The sequence below is a fragment of the Dipodomys ordii genome, unplaced genomic scaffold (genome assembly GCF_000151885.1).
Source record: "Dipodomys ordii isolate 6190 unplaced genomic scaffold, Dord_2.0 Scaffold188, whole genome shotgun sequence".
NCBI lineage: Eukaryota > Metazoa > Chordata > Mammalia > Rodentia > Heteromyidae > Dipodomys > Dipodomys ordii.
In genome coordinates, this window is record NW_012267404.1 from 2,215,928 (window position 1) to 2,222,540 (window position 6,613).

The 6,613-nt window shown below is 40.9% G+C and overlaps 1 pseudogene; it reads left to right on the forward strand.

Annotated features, from left to right (window-relative positions):
* The first annotated feature begins 2,081 nt into the window (after positions 1-2,081).
* On the forward strand, positions 2,082-2,231 carry LOC105999377 (annotated as a pseudogene).
* The last annotated feature ends 4,382 nt before the right edge of the window (positions 2,232-6,613 follow it).

The window sequence follows — 6,613 nt, forward strand, 5'->3', positions numbered from 1 at the left end:
AGAGACTTTTCTGCCTGGGCTGGCTTTGAACCAAGATCCTCAGATTTCAGCCTCCTGAGTAGCTAGGATTACAGGCATAAGCCACCAGTGTCCAACTTAAAAGCATTTTGCTGTTGTTCTGGGGCTTGAACTCTCTGGGCCTGGACACTATTCCTCAGCTCAAGGCTCAAGGCTAGCCCTCTACCACTTAAGCCACAGTGCCTTAGATCTTGAAGATCACGGTTCAAAGCCTCATGAGTAGCTAGGATTACAGGCGTGAGCCACTGGTGCTCAGCTCAAAAGCATTATTTTTAACCCTTCTTTTTTCCCTGTCTGGCAAATGCACAGTATTTTAGTTATAGTGTCTGACATGGCCAATGGATAGTTTGAGTAATCACTGGAATAACACATTATATGAAAAATGCTAATCAGGCACATGAATCCTTTCTAGATAATGATGTGTCCCTTGTGAGCTGAAAAGCCCTGGAACCCATCAATTAATAACACGAGGCAATACTGTATTAGTCATGGCTCCCCACCATTTAATTCAAGGTTTGGTGCACTGTTCCAAGCATGGTCCTTCCAAAAAGGCTGCCTGGAAGCTTGGTTTATGACTTTTCAGCAAAGATAACAGTACTATTCCAACAGAAAAGCTTTTTAACATTCAGGAATCATTAACAAGAAAGTGCTTTGAATGAAGTAAGTTAGTACTTCTCATTAACAAAGAATGTTGGATTGGACGTTTGCCTGAACTACACTTGAAAAAAAACAGACTCCTTTAGTTGGGAGTTTGACTTACCACTAGATGTCGCTACAGTCAGACATTATTTTATTAAAAAATGTTAAAAAGCAAGCTTACTGAGAAAGCAAATCACTCTTTATCTAAACTACTTTGGCTCTTCTTAGACAATAAATGTTTATGGAGTGAATTAAGGAAGAATCAATGTATATGAATTGTTCTGCCTTGAAATCTGAGTTCTGTTCTGATAGGAATGTCAGAGGAAAGTCTTAAGTTTGCAACATAAAAATGATATTGAAAATGATCAGACAAAAATAGAAGGAAACAACTCTGTCTGGAGTCCATGCAAGGGGAAGGGGTAAAGGGAATGAAGCAACTCAGTCATATAGATGCATCTGATTCTGTGCCAGGCACTAGGCTAGGTTACCAAGGGAAAGTGTGGTTCCCAGACATCGATGGGAAAGTCAAGCAGGACTTTTTTTTCCTGTTCTTCATGGGAGAAATGCAGGAGAGCATATTTCCTGGCACCAGAAATACATAAAAGTTCTAAAATCAGAATGAAGGGCTCAAGAAACAATTGCCACCAGCTCTTCCTCAATAAGATCTCAGCCTTATGCTCTCGCTTGCTTTTTTCCATTCAAGGTTGGGCCCTACCACTTGAGCCATGCCTTCAGTTCTGGCTTTTTACTGGTTAACTGAGATGTAAGAGTCTTGTGGATTTGTCTGCCCAGACTGGCTTCGAACCATGATCCTCAGAGCTGCCTGCCAAGAGTATAGCTGTGAACCACATCTTACCACTTGAGCCTCAACTATTTTGCTTTTTTGTTTGTTTTTCATATAGAGGCTGGGTAATTGTGCTTGGGCTAACCTTGAACCACAGAACCATAGTCTTCCTACCTCAGCCTCTTGAGTAACTGATATTAAATACAAGCATGTGTCCCTATCTGGCCCTACTTTCCTTTCCTTTTTCTTTTCTTTTCTTTCTTTTCTTTAAAACTGGAGATCAGCTACATATGATACAAAGAGATTAGAAAGTTAGAATGTATGCAAACATGGTAAACTATTAAAAGATTTGAGGCAATGGTTATGTACATGGTTTGGACACCTGTTATGTGAAAGTATCTTCACTTATTTAATCCTTTCAAGGGCTCAGTGAGGCAGGAGTTTTTCTTATTCACATTTTAAATGATGAAACATCTAAGAAAGGTGAGGGATGAGAGGTTAAATAATGTATCCAAAACCATCCAGTTAATAAGTGATAAAATTGGGGTTCAAACCTGGGGCTGGACCCAACCAGCTCAGAGCCAGCCAGTGTTTTATGCCTGCCAACATCCTCCAGGGAGCCACTAGGCCTCCAGTCAAGATGAGTGATAAGCCAGACGAGTCCAAAGTGGAGAAGTTTGACAGATCAAAACCCAAGAAAGCTTATACTGAGGGGGTGGGGGTGGGGGAGAACATTCTTCCTTCAAGAGAAACTATCTAGCAGGAGAAAGAGTGTGACCAAACAGCCTAAAATGCAGATTGCCTCTCAAGAGCAATCTTCAACATCCCCTGACATTCTTGCTTAATTTAGGCTTATTTCTGTAAAGTATGTGTTTGTGGAGATGTGAGGCACCTGGAGATGTTTTCTATATTCCCAGGCTAAGAGGTCATCAGTAGCCAATGTCCCCTTCAGTTTGTTTTTTAAAGTGAAGTTTCAGATGGTAGATGACATACAGTCAGTAACCTCACACTGATGACCTTTGTGGGTGTGATCCTTGTGCCTCCTACAGAATGAATCAGTTTAACCTACGATGGGTGCCTTCTGCTTCATAATCATGCTTTTATAGCCTCTTAATTTTCATTTACGATAAAGCACCCTGAGATTCTCTTTTCATCATTCATCAACCAAGGCAACTGGCTCTAGTCAGGGTCTGATTACAATAAAATCTCAGATCCACATTGTTTAGGTTGGTTTTTGTTCCACTTGCTCATTTAAATTTGTGTGTGTGTGTGTGTGTGTGTGTGTGTGTGTGTGTGTACATGCAAGTGGTGCTGGGTGCAGCCAGGGCCATGCTCACAATAGGCAGGTGCTCTACCACCGAGCTACACCCCCCAGCTCTCAATCACTGCTATAAAAAGATCTTAGTTACTGAACTATTCCTTTGTTTCTTTTTTTTTTTTTGTCGGTCATGGGGCCTGAACTCTGGGCGCTATCCCTCAGCTCTTCAGCTCAAGGCTAGCGCTCCACTAGCCACAGCACCACTTCCTGCTTTTTTCTTTTTGCTTATGTGGTGCTGAGGAATCGAACCCAGGGCCTCATGCATGCAAGGCAAGCACTTTACCACTGAGCCACTTTTCCAGCCCTGAACTATTCCCAATAAGATGCTTCACTTTGTGTTAGGAAAAGGGAATGAATACAAAGGCAAGACAATTGGCTGCCATTCTTGTTTTGGTGGTCCTACGGTTTGAACCCAAGGTTCTGAGCTTGCTAGGCAGGCACTCTACCAAATGAACCATGCCCTGCCCCACATTCCCCACACTACCCCCCATTCTTGGCTGTCTTCAAAGAATTTCTAATTGACTAGGAAGAGAGCTGGGAGCATCTGGAGGTGAGGAGGAACTTGGATACGGAAGGCCACCTAGTGGCTGTCTGTCTCCTCTACACAGCTTTAGGCGGTTTGGGGGAAAGAGGAAGGAATTGAGGACACCTGCTGAGGAGATTGTGTGGTTCTGTAATAGGTCTAGAGACGTGAGAGGTATTTCAGGATTCTTCTTTCCATGCTTCACCATTAATAGTGCTTATTTTCTCAGATTTTGCCAAAATAAACTTCACCGCTGGCTAGGGCTCAAACTTGGAAGAATTCCAGTAGGGAATGAATCATTTCTTGAAATATAGTCATTACTTACATTTTTTTTCACAAAAATAGATAAACAATCACACTACCTAAAGGGAAGGGGCTGATGCTGACTTTACTTCCCCTGTTAATTGTTTAGGCAATTTGATTTCTCTTAAGGTCATTCTGTTTCTGAACTAGAGAAGCAAGCAAGTGAGAAATATCTTCAGAACTGCAAATTTGAAGTCCTTACATAAACATAATATTAGGGATATCTGTATCTGTTAGTATCTTCAAGGTTCAGGGATATATTGCTCTAACCTTTGCTTTTATTTGGAGCAATGTTATCTGCCTGATTTCTGGCTTAAAAAATATGTGGACATCTACCACATCTACTTAAAAGTATTTTGGTAAATTATTTCATTGCTTTTATGTTCAGGAACCCTCCCTGAGTCATTCCATCTTGTCCTTGGCAAGGTAAGTAAATCCAGTTGGGTGTTAATTATGAATTCCTCAGACTCGAAACTTCTCCCACATACTTTGTCCAGAAGTAGGTAGAAGATGATGCTCTGGAAAAATTACAAGATAAGTATTTGAAAGTCAAGGCCTACACAACTAGTGAATCTTTCCGCAACGGCCTGTGAAAACCTATTATTAAAACTCCAGGTAAATAGGAAATGTTTCCTAAATAAAAAACACAAATCACTTATAAATATAGGAACAATTTTGAGTTTGTTACAAAGAAAAATAGAGTAATGAAGCAGTGAACTCGTTTTTTGTAATTCACATCAACATTTAGGAGGAGGCTTGGGATTTTTTTGTTTTTGTTTTCAATAATATTCAACATTGGACTCAATTTGAGCTTTTCAATGGTTAGCTGGAGATAAGAGTCTTATGGACTTTTCTGCCCAGGCTGGCATAGAACCTCAGCCCTCCGATCTCAGTCTCCTGAGTAGCTGAGGATTATAGGTATGGGCCACCAGCACCTGTCTTTTGTCAGAAGCCCTAGGCCCAAGGACAAAATCACATGTCGACCTCTTGTTTTGTTTTTAGAAATACAATTTATTAGCACAAATTATTCTCATCTCCCCTGAAACTTCATTCATATCTAGAAAGGCTCCCAGGCTCCCAGAACTCTCTCAGTTCCATAGCTGTTTCTCCTCATCTTCCCTGTGTCCTGTGAGGTGGGTAGAAATCCATTCAGAATCTAATGGCACCCACCTCCCCCCAACTTTGTAATGTGGATATAGCTAGCCAAGACCTGATGTAGAAACCAATGGCTTTCAAACACTCTAGGAACATTTCTTAAAATATTCTTGTTCTAAAAAATCATACACTGTCTTTCTCCCTTCCTCTCTTCCTTCCCTCCTCCTCCCCTCCCTCCCTCTTTCCCCCTTTTTCCTTTCTTTTTCTAAAGCAATACTTATATACATGTCTATAATTCCAGCATTCAGGAGACTGAGGCAAGGTCAAAGCCAGTCTGATATCTTAAAAATGATGGAAAAAATGAAGCCTTTGTATGCTATTGGTGGGAATGTAAATTGCTGCAACTATTATGGAAAAAGGTTTGGTGGTTTCTTAGAAAATGAAAAAAAAAATAGAACTACCGTATAACACATCAATGCTACCTCTGGTATATATCCAAAGGAAATAAAATCAGGGTTGAAGAAACACTGGAGACACTGCACCCCTGTGTTTATGAAACTCTTATTCACAATAACCAAGCAATGGAATCACTTACAGGGTTTCCAGTTCCCCGTTGGGAGACGCCTTCTAACTTCATGTCTTTCTTCCCTGATATCTATGTGGAAAATACCTTGGTTGAGTATAAGAAGAGGCAAGTGATCACAGTCAGAAGAAAGATGTCTGCTGCAGGCCTTGAAGAACATCAGAAGGCCTTGATTGCCAACTGATATGAAGGAAGGCTTCAACTCCTGGCTAAGAACTCATTCTTTTTCATGAAAGTGATATGTGTACTTGGTAACACACACACAGCATAGTACAGAAACACAAACCAGCAGGTCTCTTGTTAGAAAGCACTTCATTTTAACTATAGATCTCTGGGTCTCCAAAAGTGAAGGCGTAGTTGAACAGGTCATTTTCATTCAAGTATTTGTAAGGTTTGGGGTCAGGAAATGCTGAACATAAGAGGAAACAAAGATTCAGAAACAAGGATTTTGGTTGAGGACAGGGTCGGTGTTGGGATTATCAGAAATCATCCCAGCAGAATTTGAAAATGATTTTCTGAACCAATTCAGCAGTGATACTCATGAGACACTATGTTGACAATGAACCATACAACTTGGCAGGGAGGTGAGATGTGAGGGGAAAATATGAGGGAGGGGAGAGGGTGGCACTGTTCAAAAAGAAATGTACTCAATACCTGACATATGTCATTGTTACCCTTCTGTTCAACATCTTTAATGATAAATATTTTTTGAAAGAAAATGACGTTCTGGAATAAATGAGTAGTAAAATCATGGCAGTTCAAGGGGCCAGCAGAGCTGGTTCTTCAATTTGTATCTTATCACATGTGTCCCCAGATGAGAGGACCATCCAATCATAGAAACACGTCCGCAGCTAGCATTAGGAGCAAGGCTTGGAAACCAAACCTGGAATCAAATCTGCTCTTGTCACTTTCAGATCCTGGTCATTGTAACAATAGGAACTCAGCTATGAATGATCATGACCTGAGGAAAATGATCCCCCCCTGAGGAGAATGAAAGGCAGGAGGAGGGTCCACCTGGTGAACCCATCTGGTGAGCCAAACCAGGCACAGGAAAACTCAGAACAAACCAAGGCTCCACTTTGCTTTCCATAGCCACGCCAGCCAACTTGTGACTTATCTGACAGGAATTTGGCAGCTGACAGGGAAATGAAAGCCATCCAAGTTTATTTCATTATGATCAGATGGCCCACAAAATACATCTAGATTATCATTAGGTATTTATTCCCACAAAGAGAATGACCTGACACAGACCGCAAGGTATTTATTTATAATTTGGATGAATTATGGCACTCAGTATTTTGTTTCATGATTCCTTCATTTATTGACAGGCCAACATGACCACAGAAAATT